Here is a 16948-nt window from a genome sequence, read left to right on the forward strand (position 1 = left end):
CCACTGCCACCAAGCTGCTGCTTGCACCGCGATCTGTGGGCACTGCACTTCCCACCACCTTGCTTCATGCCACTTCCCTGGTATACCTGATGATGATGCGCCATAATGACTGCCTGCACTGTGGTTTGAGGGTACCACTCGTAAGTTACACGATGCACCGCCCCATCCCACACCACAGCCTTGGCCTACCGACTCCAGTTCATCAGCCAATGGCAGTGCTTTAACAATGACAACAACGCTGCCTGCACCGTGACCTGCCAGCACCGCAACGAGCACCGCACAACTTTGCACCCAAGCACTGGTCTCACCGACACCACTGGATGACCATCACCAAGCCACTGCCTGCACCAATACCTAAGGGCACTGCACGCCGCACCGCTGCACTTCGCACCCCAGCACCTATGCCCACCGATAAGGCGTTACCAAATTTTACTGCATGGTGTTAGATCTGCCATGAGTGTGAGGTCAAGGTCCTATGACTCCTGCATCAACCACGAGAACCAACGCCTGCCAAGTCCGGCTCTTCGAAGCTCACAACGAGGTCCGTGACACCCTACATTTCTAAAGATACAGTTTTGCAGGTCTTCCCGACACTGTAGCTGGCCTACGACACTGCGGTCAGCCAGAACTGCTTGGATTTGTTGTTCATGACACTGTGATAGCCCCAGACTGAGCTATTGACTTCAAGGAACTGTATTTTAAGTCTATTTTTGCTTTTTGATATTTTTAAGAACTGTATGGTGGATTTTTATCATTTTTGGTCTTGTTTTGGTACAGATAAAATATTGGATAATTTTCTAAAACTGGTGTTTTTTCCTTTTGTAGTGTTCTCACTGTATTACTGCTGGTTATGTGCAAATGCTTTACACACTGTCTCTGAGATAAGCCTGACTGCTTGTGCCAAGCTACCAACGGGGTGAGCAGCTGTTACTTTAGAAGTATAACTCCCTTATCCTGACTAGGAAGAAGGGTCTCTACTTTGACAGGGTAACAACCTGTCAACTAGAGATCCCCATTTTTAACAATCATCAATGACATTGCACATGACACCGCAGGTGATTTATTATAATATCACCAATTCTCTACACAATATATTTACAGTGATTTAACGCATTACCCATTGTGGATCAATTGCTACATTGTGGCAGCATTTTTGATTTTCTGGGTCTGGCTCAATCTGAGAGCTGATATAAACATAAATTGATAGTGTCTTACAAGTGTGACCTCTCTTGGTCAGTTTGCACCATCTGTATCACCCTTTCTGCACGTTAGGTAGCTAAAATAATTTGTTAAATTAAATAACGATCAGTCAAGTGGGTCGAAAAGTAAACAATACTTGTGGAAATGTCTATTACACCCCTCACCGCCCCCTGCTTCCCCGCAAGGAATTTTTACCCAGAAAAAACACTACATAGTTAAACAAGACATCAAGTATGCTTGAATAAACTGCTCCAACTTGACACTTTTGATGAGGGGGTGCATACTGTCAAAAACGCTTACATTATTAATTTAGGAAGCCCTTTCAATAACTACGGGTACATTGAGAGTCATAAATCACGAATTTAAATCTGCGAACGAAATGCTATAATGTTCAATTGATTAGCATGGCACGGCTGAAAAAAAATATTGCTAATTCAGTCTGTCGAATTATCAATCCCCCTTTCGCGTGTGTTAATTTCATTGCAAAACAGAGAGTGAGAAAAATAATAATAGGTACAGATATTAATGTTATTCAACATGGTGTGCTGGAGGAATGTAGAGGGGTGCTGGAAGATTGGAGAAATCCATTTTTAAGATGGATTTGCCCATCCAGACACTATTCATAGAGCAAGAAAGAGATACGGTAAAAGAACTTCATGAGCAGTCTTCCCAACAACTGAACGTTCACGTACGCAACTTTCAATATTCATAGTTTAGAGAAGATTAGCCAGGGGAGAGAAAATGTTTGCATATTTAACAAATGTACAACCTCTTAAAATATTCCTCATACATATTGTAAGAACCAACTCATTGACATTGACCAAATTTAGTTTGTTGTCAGCAGATACTTCGCAGTGTATGCTGGGTTTTGAATGTCCTTAGGTTAGCATTTTGGAGAGCATGCAATCTGTGCGGTTTGGAAGGTGATTGGTATATTTGAGTAGTTAAGGCAGCGCACAGCTCTAGAAGGGGCACCATGTGTACAATATATTTTCAGTAAGCATGTACACAGGCAAATGTTACAGGCTATCTGGGCATATATAGATTATCTTAGTGGTGCATACACAGCATGGCCATGCAGTATGGGTACCAGACTCTTTGTGCCCTTCTGCCCTCTGTGCCACTCGTTTTTCCCTCTTTTTTGTGCCTTTCTGCCGTCTGTTCCACTAGTTTTTTTGTGCCCTTCTGCCCTCTGTGCCACTCATTTTTCCCTAGTTTTTTGTGCCTTTCTGGCCTCTGTTCCACTTGTATTTCCCTCATTTTTTCTGCCCTTCTGCCCTCTGTTCCACTCGTTTTTTTGTGCCCTTCTGCCCTCTGTGCCACTTGTTTTTCCCTCATTTTTTGTGCCTTTCTGTCCTCTGTTCCCACTCGTTTTTCCCTCGTTTTTTGTGCCCTTCTGCCCTCTGTTCCACTCGTTTTTTTGTGCCCTTCTGCCCTCAGTGCCACTTGTTTTCTCTCGTTTTTTGTGCCTTTCTGCCCTCTGTTCCACTCGTTTTTTGTGCCCTTCTACCTTCTGTACCACTCGTTTTTCCCTCTTTTTTGTGCCTTTCTGCCCTCTGTCCCACTAGCTTTTTTGTGCCCTTCTGCCCTCTGTTCCACTTGTTTTTCCCTCATTTTTTGTGCCCATCTTCCCTCCGTTCCACTTTTTTTTGTGCCCTTCTGCCCTCTGTGCCACTCGTTTTCCCCTCGTTTTTTGTGCCTTTCTGGCCTCTGTGCCACTCGTTTTTCCCTTGTTTTTTGTGCCTTTTTGCCCTCTGTTCCCACTCGTTTTCCCCTCATTTTTTGTGCCTTTCTGCCCTCTGTTCCACTCGTTTTTCCCTCATTTTTTGTGCCCTTCTGCCTTCTGTTCCACTTGTTTTTTGTGCTCCTCTACCCTCTGTGCCACTCGTTTTTCCCTAGTTTTTGTGACTTTCTGCTCTCGTTTTTTATGCCCTTCTGACCTCTGTTCCACTCGTTTTTTTGTGCCCTTCTGCCCTCTGTGCCACTTGTTTTTATCTCGTTTTTTGTGCCTTTCTGCCCTCTGTTCCACTCGTTATTCCCGTTTTCTGTGCCTTTCTGCCCTCTGTTCCACTCTTTTTTCCCTCATTTTTTGTGCCCTTCTGCCCTCTGTTCCACTCGTTTTTCCCTCATTTTTTGTGACTTTCTGCCCTCTGTTCCACTCGTTTTTATCTAGTTTTTTGTGCCTTTCTGCCCTCTGTTCCATTCGTTTTTCCCGTTTTCTGTGCCTTTCTGCCCTCTGTTCCACTCTTTTTTCCTTCATTTTTTGTGCCCTTCTGCCCTCTGTTCCACTCGTTTTTCCCTCATTTTTTGTGCCTTTCAGCACTATGTTCCACTTGTTTTTCCCTCGTTTTTTTGTGCCCTTCTGTCCTCTGTTCGACTCGTTTTTTTGTGCACTTCTGCCTTCTGTGCCACTTGTTTTTTCCTTGTTTTTGTGCCCCTTTTGCCTTCTGTTCCACTCGTTTCCCCTGCCGCTGTGCCCCCTGCAGCCCACCTCCCTGACTGTCCACTGCCCATTCGCTGCCCCCACCTCCCGCCTCCCAGCTGCTCCCCCCTCTCATCTCCCCATATAGGCCTGCCGCTGCACAGTGAGGAGAGCGACCCTTGACCCCACCAGGTAGGTCGCTCCCCCTCCGCACAGCACCACCTGTGCCTCCCTGCCCCAGCCTCCGCTGCTGAGGAAGTTCAAGGCCCTCCACCACCTGCAGGCTACCAACTGCGCCTCATCCCTGGTGGCCAGTTGTAGGCCATAGGTAGGTTTTTCATCCTCCGCTTTATTGCTTTTATTGTATTGCCTGTATATTTATTGTTGTGTCTGAGACTGCTGTTGTCTGTCTTCCCCCACTGCCTGTACGTGGTCTGTGCCCCTTTTTCTTCGCTCTGTTCTGCTCGCTGTCCCCGTGCTTTCTCTGCCCGGTCTTTCCTTCTGTACCTCTTGCTGCCCCTGTGTCTCTGCCCGGTTTTCCCTTCTGTTCCCCCCGCTGACACCGTGCCTCTCTGCCCGTTCTGCCTACTGGTCTTAGCTGCCCCTGTATTTCTGTATTCTGTATTTTGGCCTCTGTGCCACTCGTTCTTCCCTCGTTTTTGTGCCCCTTTTGCCTTCTGTTCCACTCATTTTTTGTGCCCTTCTGCCCTCTGTGCCACTCGTATTTCCCTTGTTTCTGTGCACCTTTTGCCTTCTGTTCCACTCATTTTTTGTGTCCTTTTGCCTTCTGTGCCACTCGTTTTACCCTTGATTTTTGTGCCCCTTTTCCTTCTGTTACCTTCGTTGTCCCTCACCGCCCTCGCCGCTGCGTCCCATGCGGCCCCCCTGACTGCCCACTGCCCATTCGCTGCCCATCCTCCCAGCTGCTCCTCCCTCCCACCTCCCCATATATGCCAGCCGCTGCGCGGGCGCACCGCTGGGGCGCAGAAGACACGCCTAAGGCAAGCCTGTCTGCGCCCATCCCCGCCTGGACCGCGCCCAGCGCCAGAAACCCTGGCCCTCGCACCCACCACAACGACCGCCACCACTACGACGCCAGCACTCTGCACGCTCTCTACTCTGGATGGAGCCACACCTGCTTCAAGGCTGCCCTGAAATGCACACACAGCCCCTTCACCTGCTGGAACTGCCACTACAACAGCCTCAGAGCTGATGAACCACCCGCCAAGAAAGACCCCAACCACCTCTGATGCATACTACTGAACACCCGCTCCGCACGCAAGCATGCCGTCAAGCTCTGGGACCTGCTCGACACAACATCCACGGACGTCGCCTTCCTGACAGAGACCTGGTTTAACGACTCCTCTGCACCCGACATCGCCATAGCTATCCCAGACAGCTACAATATCACCCGCAGAGACCGCACCAACGGAGTCGCAGGAGGAATTGCCATTGTCCACAAGAACTATTAAAGAGAACAACGGTCCTTAGGATTAAAGGCATAAACAATTCAATGAAATATAGACTCCAATCAGTACTATATCAGAAAGTTTTCAGTACCCAGCCGGGCCTGAATCTTTTTTATCAAACAATAAGCATAGATAAGAAAGACCACCAGAGGGGTCTGATTCATTAACCGATAGGGTACAAGCCTGTACCTATCCAGAGCACACTCGAACAAAATTCAGGGGTGAGAAAGGTAGGAAAGGAAAAAGAAGTTTAAAGAATATCAGGCAAAGAGAACGTGGGAGCCAACTGTCCCTTGCATCATTAACACAATTTTTAAAGCAAATTCAGACAGACAATTACTGTAACAACATTAACACAGTGGAAAAAATTACAGAATTGTTAAAAGTGTCGACGACGTTTCGATCCCTGGCTCCTAGTGAACTGGGATCATCATCAGGACTTTGTAATAATTTGCCTGTTTGTACTTTTTGAAGCGCCTTTCAGAGCGGTGGTGCTCCAGTCGGTCGAAATAAAGGTGGGTTGAGGTCGGGGGTATAGGGATGGTTCCTCAATGTCCTAATTAATGGAGGACAGATTATTGTCAGTCGCTTGCGATCAAGAGAAGGTGTGTATTTAGAATCAATCCACACGTTGAAGTGCAATCGAATTAATCCACGCACTTCGGTTGTCAGTCAATGCTGCTTGGCTCACGATTCGAGCAACGATCAGTCGGCGTGCTCAATGGCACTGTTCCGACTATGCGAGAATCCTCTCATAGTCGGAATAGATTCTCGCATAGTCGGAACAGTGCCATTGAGCACGCCGACTGATCGTTGCTCGAATCGTGAGCCAAGCAGCATTGACTGACAACCGAAGTGCGTGGATTAATTCGATTGCACTTCAACGTGTGGATTGATTCTAAATACACACCTTCTCTTGATCGCAAGCGACTGACAATAATCTGTCCTCCATTAATTAGGACATCGAGGAACCATCCCTATACCCCCGACCTCAACCCACCTTTATTTCGACCGACTGGGGCACCACCGCTCTGAAAGGCGCTTCAAAAAGTACAAACAGGCAAATTATTACAAAGTCCTGATGATGATCCCAGTTCACTAGGAGCCAGGGATCGAAACGTCGTCAACACTTTTAACAATTCTGTAATTTTTTCCACTGTGTTAATGTTGTTACAGTAATTGTCTGTCTGAACTTGCTTTAAAAATTGTGTTAATGATGCAAGGGACAGTTGGCTCCCACGTTCTCTTTGCCTGATATTCTTTAAACTTCTTTTTCCTTTCCTACCTTTCTCAACCCCGAATTTTGTTCGAGTGTGCTCTGGATAGGTACAGGCTTGTACCCTATCGGTTAATGAATCAGACCCCTCTGGTGGTCTTTCTTATCTATGCTTATTGTTTGATTAAAAAGATTCAGGCCCAGCTGGGTACTGAAAACTTTCTGATATAGTACTGATTGGAGTCTATATTTCATTGAATTGTTTATGCATTTAATCCTAAGGACCGTTGTTCTCTTAAATAGTCGATTGCCCATGGTCCCTAGGTACCTTTTGGGTTCCCTTGTTTTGTTAAAAAGAATTGTCCACAAGAACAGCATCAGGGTCTGTACTAGCACCGACTACGTGCTCAGCACCGCCGAACACATGCATTTCCAGATCCACACAGACCCTAATTCCACACTCAGAGGCTCCCTCGTCTACCGACCCCCTCGACCCCGCCCCCAGTTCAGCGACTCCATCGACAACTTGATCAGCATGCACGCCGTGACCTCCACCGACTACATCCTCCTAGGAGACCTGAGCTTTCACCTTGAGAACAACAACGACAACAACTCCACAAACCTGATTGATAACCTCGCCATCCTCAGACTGAAGCAACTCGTCACAATGCCCACCCACTCCGCTGGCCACACGCTCAACCCAGTCTTCTCCTCAAGCCCGTATGTCTCCATCAAGCACACCACCGAACTCCACTGGACCAACCACCGTTGCTTTCACTTCCCCTTCCAGAAACCCACCACACACCACTGCACCCAACAGATCCCCCGCCGCTGCTGGAGCAAAATCACAGAAGACCAACTACACGCAAACCTCGCTCTCAGCCCACCCACCGAACCCTCCAACACCGACGACGCTGCCCACAGCCTCAGGCGCTGTATCGAGGACTGCGGCAACACCTTCGCCCCACTGAAGAAACCCCCCCACAGAGACACCAGCAAGAGGGCCAGATGGTTCACCCCAGAATTATTAGGCTCCAAGCAAGCCTGCCGGAAACTAGAGAAGAAATGGCACAGTGAACAAACTCCGGACAGCCACGCAGCACACAAGGACGCCATTCGCAACCCCCACCACCTCATCAGGGCAGCCAAGAGGACCTCCGACAAAGACCGGCTCAACAACAACTCATGCAATAGCAAGGAGTTATTTAACATCGTGAAGTAACTCTTCAACCCCAGCTCCAATACCAACGACATCCCGCAGTCGCAAGCCCTTTGCGACTCCCTCGCCACCTTCTTCCATCGCAAGATAGTAGACATCCACGACAGCCTCAACACCCAGACAGCCCCAACAGACAGCAACACAACAGACCCTCCGTACACCATCGACCATGACCCCCTGCTAGCCTGGGCAGCGTGAGCATCGATGACACCATCAAGACCATGCGCTCAATCCACTCCGGCTCTCCGTTGGACCCATTTCCCGCACCACGTCTTCAACTGAGCAAGCAGCTCCATCGTACCCCACCTGTGCAACGTCATCAATCTCTTCCCTGAGACCCCGACCTTCCCAGAGATCTGGAAACATGTCAAGATCAACGCCCTACTCAAAAAAACCTAAGGCAGACCCAAGAGACCTCAAGAACTTCTGGCCCATCTCTCTGCTCCCCTTCCCGGCCAAGGTCATCGAGAAAACCGTCAACAGACAGCAAAATCGATACCTTGAAGAGAACAGAATCCTAGACCCTTCCCAGTCAGGGTTCCGTAGCAACAACAGCACTGAGACTGCCCTCATTGCCACCACCGAGGACATCAGGACCCTGCTGGACAGCGGCAAGACCGCAGCACTCATCCTCCTAGACCTCTCTGCCGCCTTCGACACTGTCTGCCACCGCACACTACGTGCACGCCTCCACGCCGCAGGGATCCAAGACAAGGCTCTGGATTGGACCACCTCCCTCCTCTCCGGCAGAACCCAGAGCGTCCGCCTCCCCCATTCTGTTCCAAAGCCTCTGAGATCATCTGCGGCGCACCCCAGGGCTCCTCCCTCAGCCCGACGCTGTTCAACATTTACATGGCCCCGCTCGCATACGTAGCCCGACAGCACGACCTCATCATAATCTCCTACGCCGACGACACTCAACTGATCCTCTCCCTCACCAAGGACCCCATCACAGCCAAAGCCAACCTCCACGAAGGAATGAAGGCCGTCGCCGACTGGATGAAGACCAGCCGTCTGAAGCTGAACTTGGACAAGACGTAGGTCCTCACCCTCAGCTCCAACCCTTCAGCCTGGGACGACTTCTGGTGGCCGACGGCACTGGGGGCAGCCCTGACACCCACTGACCACCACACAACCTGGGAATCATCCTCTACTCAACGCTCTCAATGACCAAGCAAGTCAACGCCGTCTCCTCCTCCTGCTTCAACACCCTTTGCATGCTCCGCAAGATCTACAGATGGATCCCGACAGAGACAAGAAAGACAGTCATCAGGCCCTCCTCAGCAGCAGACTCGACTACGGAAACGCCCTCTACGCAGGAGCCCCGACCAAGCTCATCAAATGACTAGAACGCATCCAAAAGGCCTCGGCACGAGTGATCCTTGATGTACCAAGCCACGGCCACATCACCCCCCACCTGAGAAACCTGCACTGGCTCCCCATCAACAAGAGGATATCCTTCAAGCTCCTCACCCATGAACACAAGGCACTCCACAAGACTGGCCCAGCCTACCTCAACAGACTGCTCTCCTTCTACATCCCCAACCGCCAGCTACGCTCCGCGGACCTCTCCCTCGCCACCGTCCTGTGCATCCGAAGAACAACCACCGGTGGGAGATCCTTCTCCCACCTCGCCGCCAAGACATGGAACAGCCTCCCACTGAACCTACAACAGACCCAAGACCTGCTGACCTTCAGGAGGATACTCAAGACCTGGCTGTTCGAACAGTAGCGCCCGCCCCAGCGCCCTGAGACCCTCACAGGTATGTAGTGAGCTTTAAAAATGATTGATCGATTGATTGATTGATTATACTACACTCAGGCGGGCAGCGAGCCAACAAATTAACAGGGCGCCAGGAGCCAGGGCCAAGCCAATGTCTTGCTTGGCTCTATAAACCTGTGTACAAGCTGAACCACAGAAAGGTTTGCTATGTAAAACGTGGGACATACATCATGTAAAATCATGATAAAGGGCCTGATTTAGCATTTGGTGGGTGAGTTAACTCTTTCAAAAACAAGTCGAAAATCCTTCCTGCCTTGCTACTAGTTCATTGTCTAAAGCCTGTTCAGAATTCCAAAATGTATATTTCTTTAACATGAGGAAGTGTTTCACCCTATAGTACATCGGATCTTATTACTAAACTGAGGCATTTATTAAAGTGCTAATTTTTAAATATGAATTTAGAAACATTCACGCCCTCCACACCATGATGACAATGACATTTAAGAACTAAGAGGTAAATCAGTTGTCATGCACACCTTGTAAGTGACCTAGCTAAGGAGCATTAGTATAGTCTATTAAATCAAACAGGAGAGAGATGTTTGTACCGCGTACGTCCTGGACTCATGTATTTCAAGTGGATGTGATAGTGATATGCAAAAATGAAAAAAAAAGGAGTTGAGATTAAATAAAATAAATTGCCACGGAGCACAAAATTTGGTCAGATGGGGAATCCGGGATTGATCCCACCTTTTCTGCTTTGATATTGTGCAATTCAGGCACTAGAAAGTTATCTCTTTCTCTATCCTGTTACTGCTTTTCAGTAATGCTTGGAACATACGTTTAGAGTTTGGATGACAGACGGGACCTACAGAAAATGTTGACTTGTTTTGGGTTCGAAGGTCCAAGAGGATCCCGAGCTGCTCCAGAGCTAGGCCTCTGGCTTGAGCCTGGTTCTAGCCTTCCATATCTTGCCTACCTCTACTACATGCCATTCAGTACCAAAAGCTGAGGCACCATTTCTTGAAGTTTCTGAATGGTGCAAATAATGAACAGCGGAAGCCCATGTACTGAGTGTTCCCTGCAGATGTAAGGAACTCTGCCCACAACCAAAAGGTGCAGTCCCTGTTGGAAATTATTATATTGCATTACATTTAGGTTCATGAGATTGGTAGTCATAGATTACTGGCATGACTTTACCCTTCCATAGTTCGCCGTTTTAGTAAATATGTTGCACAGCAGAAAACTCTTCAACGTTTTGATCTATCTGAGTGGTCACAAATTGCCCAACTGTAAATTCCGTGTGTGAATATGTGTTACACACACATTGAAAAGATGAGGAGGCACTTTGTGTGTACTGAATGTAATCAGTAGTCTGGGGACCACTATCTTCACCGCATGAGGTCTGTAGCCTGCACAAAGACAGTGTAGGCTATCCAATTTTCACTGCTAGCACTATGCACGGCGTTTGTTGCCGCCATAATTGGACACTTTGTGCTTTGCGACAGCAAAAATGATCACAAATTATTTGCGCATTCACTTACATGACGGAAGAAAAGGTCTTTTTCTGTCCCATTTTCCCTATCCCTTTGCAATGTTTCCTGTGCAATTCATAATGCCAGTTACAAGCCACTATGCAGTTTTATGCATTGCGATTTTGCATTTGCAAAATCAGTTCTAGTTGCGTTGATAATTCTAAGTTTTCCGTTCGTTAGACGAGTTTTCTCCTGTTCTCTGCCCTTGTTCTATCTTTGCCTGCTAATACAAAATGGCAAAGGATATTAAAAAATCAAACTTTTGGTGAGTACGGGAGTGTGGGAACAGTATACCTCTCTTGGTTTGGAGAACCGCAAAGAGTCCATCTGTCACTCGTGCTAGCATCTGGCTGCAAAATTATTTTCGAAATCAAAGTCAAATAAATGGTACATTGTACTTTCATAAACGTTTATTGTTCAAGCATGTGAATCATTAAAAATGCCTTTTGTTCCTGTGTACTTGAACATGGGCTTTACAGCGAGATAAAGACCAGAAACATACAATGTAATGTCACGCAATCAAACACTCTAATTATGCATTGTCAAATATTCAAATGGTGAAAACACTCTAGATGCAATTGTAATACTCAAAAGAAACACTCATAATAACATACACATATAAATATTTAAGGTAATAATATTTAAATATGGATTCGTAAGTCAAAAAGTTGCTACAATATTTAAAATAAGAGCAATTTAAAGAGACAGATATTGTCTACTCCAAGAGTGGTGTCTCTGAGTGACACGGTTAAGGAAAGAAATTACTTAATTCGATCCAGTAGCTGAACCTGCACTCATTTTTGGGGACTGGCACTTCTTTCATCTCATTAGACTTTAACCCAGAACATGAGGGTAAGTAAGTAAGTAAGTAAGTAAGTAACATTGTATTGTACAGTTTATTAAAATCATAACAATTAAGCATAAAATGAACAGACAATCAACACATTTTCAAATACTTAATAAACACTAAAATTAGCAATATTCCATTATTCAGGTAGTCAGCAATATACCTTACTAAAGTGCTGCGTGCCTCGGTCTGCCCCAATCTAAAAGCAGAATTTCCTTTTCATATCCACTAAAATTCATGTTCAATATAATATTCATAATGAAAGGTCAGCTCTATGTATCCAGATCTGGTTTATAGTTACGGTGAGCCAGATTACAATAATGTCTAAATACTATCCATGGGCCCAATGTATCAGTGCAATCTAAAGGGATAGATTGACTATTTCCCTCTGGTCTTATCATATTTAAATCCTCCAATGTACTTGCATAGGCTTAGTATCTTCAGAACTTGTCCCCCTCCTTATCTCTGACCTACCCTCCTGGTACCTCCGTCTCCTGTGGGAAATGCTAAATAACAAAAGTTCCCATAAAAATACCCACCTTCTTGTAGTGACCTTGAAATGCCCAATATTCCTTCTAAGAAAGTTGAATCCTCCCTCCCTCCATCCATCCTAGGAGGCCACTTTTCTCCAAATCCGTTCTTACTTACACCCCAGCTGTTAAGCAGGTATTCCAGTACTAAATTGTGAATGATGCAATTGTTAACTGGCATTGTTTTAACCCCTTCGGTGCTCATGACGGAGCGGTTCCGTCATGAGCGCCGGTTGCGCTGTGCTTATGATGGAACCGTTCCGTCATGGCCCCGCATGCTCAATAGAAAAGCAACTGGCAGAACCGCCAGGATAGCCAACATTCAGTCTGCACGCAAGAGTGGAGGAGTTTGTATTTGGTTTGGTAGTACTTTAACAGTTGCTATGCAACATGGTATCTCATATGGACAAAGTGGTAAGGGGTTGGGTTGTGTCCTGCTGGTACAACTCGCCTCGAGTGGATCTGGAGCTGAGGAATTGTAAATACATGGTAACATGTGGCGCAGATGGATACTGCGCCACTTACGTCCAGTAAGGGTATTAAGTGGTAAGGGGTTGGGTTGTGTCCTGCTGGTACAACCCGCCTCGAGGGGATCTAGAGCTGATGAAATTGTAAACACGCGGTAACCTGTGGCGCAGATGGAGTCTGCGCCTCCTTAGGTTCAGTAATGGTATTTCGATGGGTAATAAAATTGGTCAAAAGTTGGAGGTTTAATAACAAAAAAAAGATGGTGTTATTGACAAGTAATAAAAGCTACGCAGTGAGCACCAGCCGCAAGTATGTAGAATTGGGTGGATATGGGACAGAAGCGGAGGCTTCCCCCTGGGAGCTCACACACTAATAGTTTGGTGCTGGCTATATTGTATGGGGAATTCCCCTTGGGGCACGGAGAGCTGAGCATACTACCTGCACTTCATTGGCAATTTACAGCTGCTTTTAAGCAGTGCATTCTATACTGCAGCGGTTGGCACTTGCTGGGGAGGCATTGTTATCTCAGTACATCGCGTAGCAGCAGTTTACACTCTCCATAAATGAACCAACATTAACAGTCTGGGTAGAGTATTAACAGGGTTATTTGCAGGAGTCTCCTGGTGATCAGGAATGCAGGGTTGGATCATTCATCCACACTATATTGGGGGCTTTGGCACCAGATTTGGAAGGGGAAGTAGCTACTGGGGGGAGGGTGAGAGCGCCAGTTGGCTCCTCGCCCTGTGGCGGGGTCCCGGGCAAGAAAAATGGCGGGGACGCCTTTTGGCGGGAACTGGCTCATCCTGGAACAGGGAGGGCAGTCCATGGGGCTCCGGGCTGGCGGGAGAGGGGGCCGTCCTGCTGGTGGTCCTTGACTCTCCGGCCCTACCCGAGATGCAGGTGCTTGGAAGAAGCAATTTGGTGAAAGGGGGTTGAAAGCTGGTGCGCAAGGAAAGGCGCAAAGCAGTACCAGGCGGCAGCGTCTAGGGCATAGACGACAGGGAGTTACCTGGAATGGAAGCAATGGAGATGGGTTGTGGCCTGCTGGTACAACCCACATCCAAGGTGGCTCTGGAGATCTTGTATTGTAAATACAATGGTAACCTGTGGTGCAAACAAATATTGCACAACCCAATGTATCAATGTGTGTTGGATTGGTTTAATAAAGTTGGTCTAATGTTGACAATGCTTCAACAAATAAAGAGAGTGTTATCTGAGAATAATAAAGACTACGCAGTGAAGACCAGACACTTTGTATGGTGCCTTTTTGTGGTGGGCCAAAAGGGAGGCAAAGGGTGGTGGGACGAATCGCACGTTATATGCCTACTATGGGATGGCAAGCTTTACAGAACTTTCTGAGGACCAGGCTCGTAACACTCCCAATTTGGAATTATAGAGGCCACTGGAAAAATCCCTTGTCTGAAAAAAAGGAATGCAGCCTGTGCCAATACCACACAGAATCAGCCATGCACATTGTGTGCTGCTTCCCAGCCTTGTCACATCAGAGGCAATTGTACCTCAGAACAATGTCTCTGCAAAAAAAGGCACAACAATCTTGAAATGAGACCTTCATATACATCTACACAACCATGGTGCCAATGGCCCTTGCACGGATTGAGAAGTTCGACACAGAAGCAGGAAGGCTATTGAGAATGTTACATAAACTGAGGGCAAACACAGCAAGTACACGCTGAAGGCTGAAGATCATCCTCTAGCACAGGCACCAATGTTGAAAAGACATTGAATACCATTTGAGGCCAAAATGGTGTCAATACATTCTACGGGAGGTATACAATATGAATTGGCAGTTAACGGCTCTATACATGCACCTCGCAATTTAGGGTATGGAAGCACATAGCTTTATGCATGTAGCATGCACTTTACGGATTCTTGCGTGGGTCTGACTTTGCATTCCATGGCCAAATATAACACTTTACTGCCAAAATACTCTCCTGGGTGGGGTCTCCCAAATGATCTGGCATTATACGGATCTATGCACTCATCTTGCACTTTAGGGTCTGGAAAGCACACGGCTGCATAGATGTATTTTGCACTAAACATGTAGCTTAGAATGTCTGTCTTAAACCAATTTTACCAACTATTCTCATACCAGCTCTAGTTACCTGCTTTCACCCTTGACCTCCGCTTTTATGCCGCACACACACATAAACTGCTAATCCCGTTTGGGCTTTAAATGTCATGCCTTTTAATATTGTCCTAAACTGATTTTTTAAACGACTCTTGCATGAGTTTTAACTACCTGGTTTTATACTTGACCTTTGTTTTTATGTTGCAATATATTTTTCCTTGTAAATGAGTTTAAGTAATCATACATTAAAGACTTACTTACTTACTTACTGTCCTATTTTGTGTTCCTTTGGGGTGCTTGTGTCACATTAATCTCCTTGAGTACTTGTGGTCAACTTTCTGGATTAATTGAATCTTACTCTCCTTGTTTAATTTTTGCTCCCACCATCGTCACTGCTGATAACAGAGGAGAAAGCATAATCTACTTATGGGGTTCTCTTAACCTTATAATACTCTTGCCAAGTGTATACATTGTGTAGCTTGCAATAAGTGTGTCACATTGAAATTGCACAGTTTCCTCTGTTCGATCTCATCAAGGGAGGAATCACTTTCATTATTGATGTCATCTATGGAATAATTCAAGTCCTCTGCTTTCAACTGTGTTTTCTTGCTTGTTTTAATTTGACAGTTTCTTATTGAAGTATGTTTATCGTCTTCAAGAGTTACTCAACAGTTAATAGAATACGACCCAAAGACCATTTATTTAAAATAGCATTACACTTTTCAATAAAACAGTAGCGGCCCGTGGTGAGAGTGCTGTGGGGCGCTGGGTAGTAAACTAGGGATTACATCCGAATAGAGGTAAGTAAACATATAAATAAATAAAACAATTTTCGTTGCCCGCGCTGCATCGTATCACATTTTATTTTAAAAAAACTTACCAAATGTTAAATTACATTACTTGTATTTTCAACTAATTTAAATAATGTAATTTAATTTGATTTAACATCATTTGCTACGGGGTTCTATTTTAACTCTCTTCCTCCATTATTTTCTATGAGAAGATGTTACAGTACCAGTGGTCGGCCTTGTGTGGTGCTGGACTTACTGAAGTTCTACACAGGAGTAATTTATTACAGTTTTGGCTCCCATTTTGAATGCAGTATCTTTAGAAGTGTAGTTTGTGAATAGCATCTGTGCTTACTCCTTTGTCGGTGGGTGCACGTCCCATCGTAAATCCCTCTCTAAACCACTCCTTACTCCTCCCTTATGCCTTCCCCATTATTCATAAGTATTCTAAATGTCCCCGCCACTCCCCTCTGTCCTTCCAAAATGTACTATTAACATGTATTCCCCCATTTGTGGTGACTTCACAGTAAGGGTGGAGATCTCTGCACAGAAAAAAATAGGAGAGAAGGAGTTGGAACCTCTACAGGTATGTTTGTGAATAGCATTCTGTAGGATGTTAGTAGTACTGCATTACTATTAAACATACTACAAAATGCAGTTTGTAATTTGGGCCTTAAGTGTCTATGTATCAAGCATGTAGTTTGGAAATGAGAATATTCGAAAGAAATATGTTTAAAAATATTCATTTTTGTAAACATTAACCTTCGCTCATTTCAATCTTGCTGATTACCATAGTTTGCAGTTGTCTCAAGTGAGTATATTTACATGTCCAACTTCAGTCCTAAGCAGATTGTGAGCTGGAGCCAAATCATGGTATTTAATTTGAGGAGTCAGTCAATGCCTTTGCCATTTGAGCCAACATTTCTAGCGATTACCCAGATTTCTTCATATGAACTATGTATTTACCAACAGTTGTCCTCTGTTAGAAGAAGTACAGGTTACATTTGATTTGGTAATATTTTGTGATAGTTTTTTGGAAACATGCATTGCATTATTTGTCTTAGCAACAGATTCTTTTGAGACCATGCACAACCAAAAGTAGTTAGATTCCATCCACTACAATAATCTAATGAAAGTTCTGGTGCAGCTAAATTTATCATGATGCCCCATCAAAACCACTGACTGAATATTATAAGGAAATATCAACATTTTCTAAGTAAAAGCCAATTACACTCGATCAGTTCCTTTCATTATTACCCTGGTGCAAAATGTTTTAATACAGCTCACAGGATTGTATTTGACAATTAATGCATGTCTTGTAAGTTTTTTCTCGCAATTCTTGAATGGCAATTTTTGGTCACTAAGAGCCGGGATTTAGGTACAGGAGTTACACATTTCAAAGGTTACTAGTTGCCAAGAGGATGTTCAAGGCATCTCTTAATGGG

At 45.6% G+C, this 16948-nt stretch overlaps 1 protein-coding gene across 2 annotated transcripts in view; it reads right to left on the reverse strand.

The window, feature by feature from the left end:
• The window catches only part of PTCHD1 (patched domain containing 1), a 775958-nt gene that overhangs the window by 654443 nt on the left and 104567 nt on the right, over positions 1-16948 (reverse strand). The window lies entirely within an intron of this gene.

Source organism: Lissotriton vulgaris, chromosome 8 (genome assembly GCF_964263255.1).
Source record: "Lissotriton vulgaris chromosome 8, aLisVul1.2, whole genome shotgun sequence".
NCBI lineage: Eukaryota > Metazoa > Chordata > Amphibia > Caudata > Salamandridae > Lissotriton > Lissotriton vulgaris.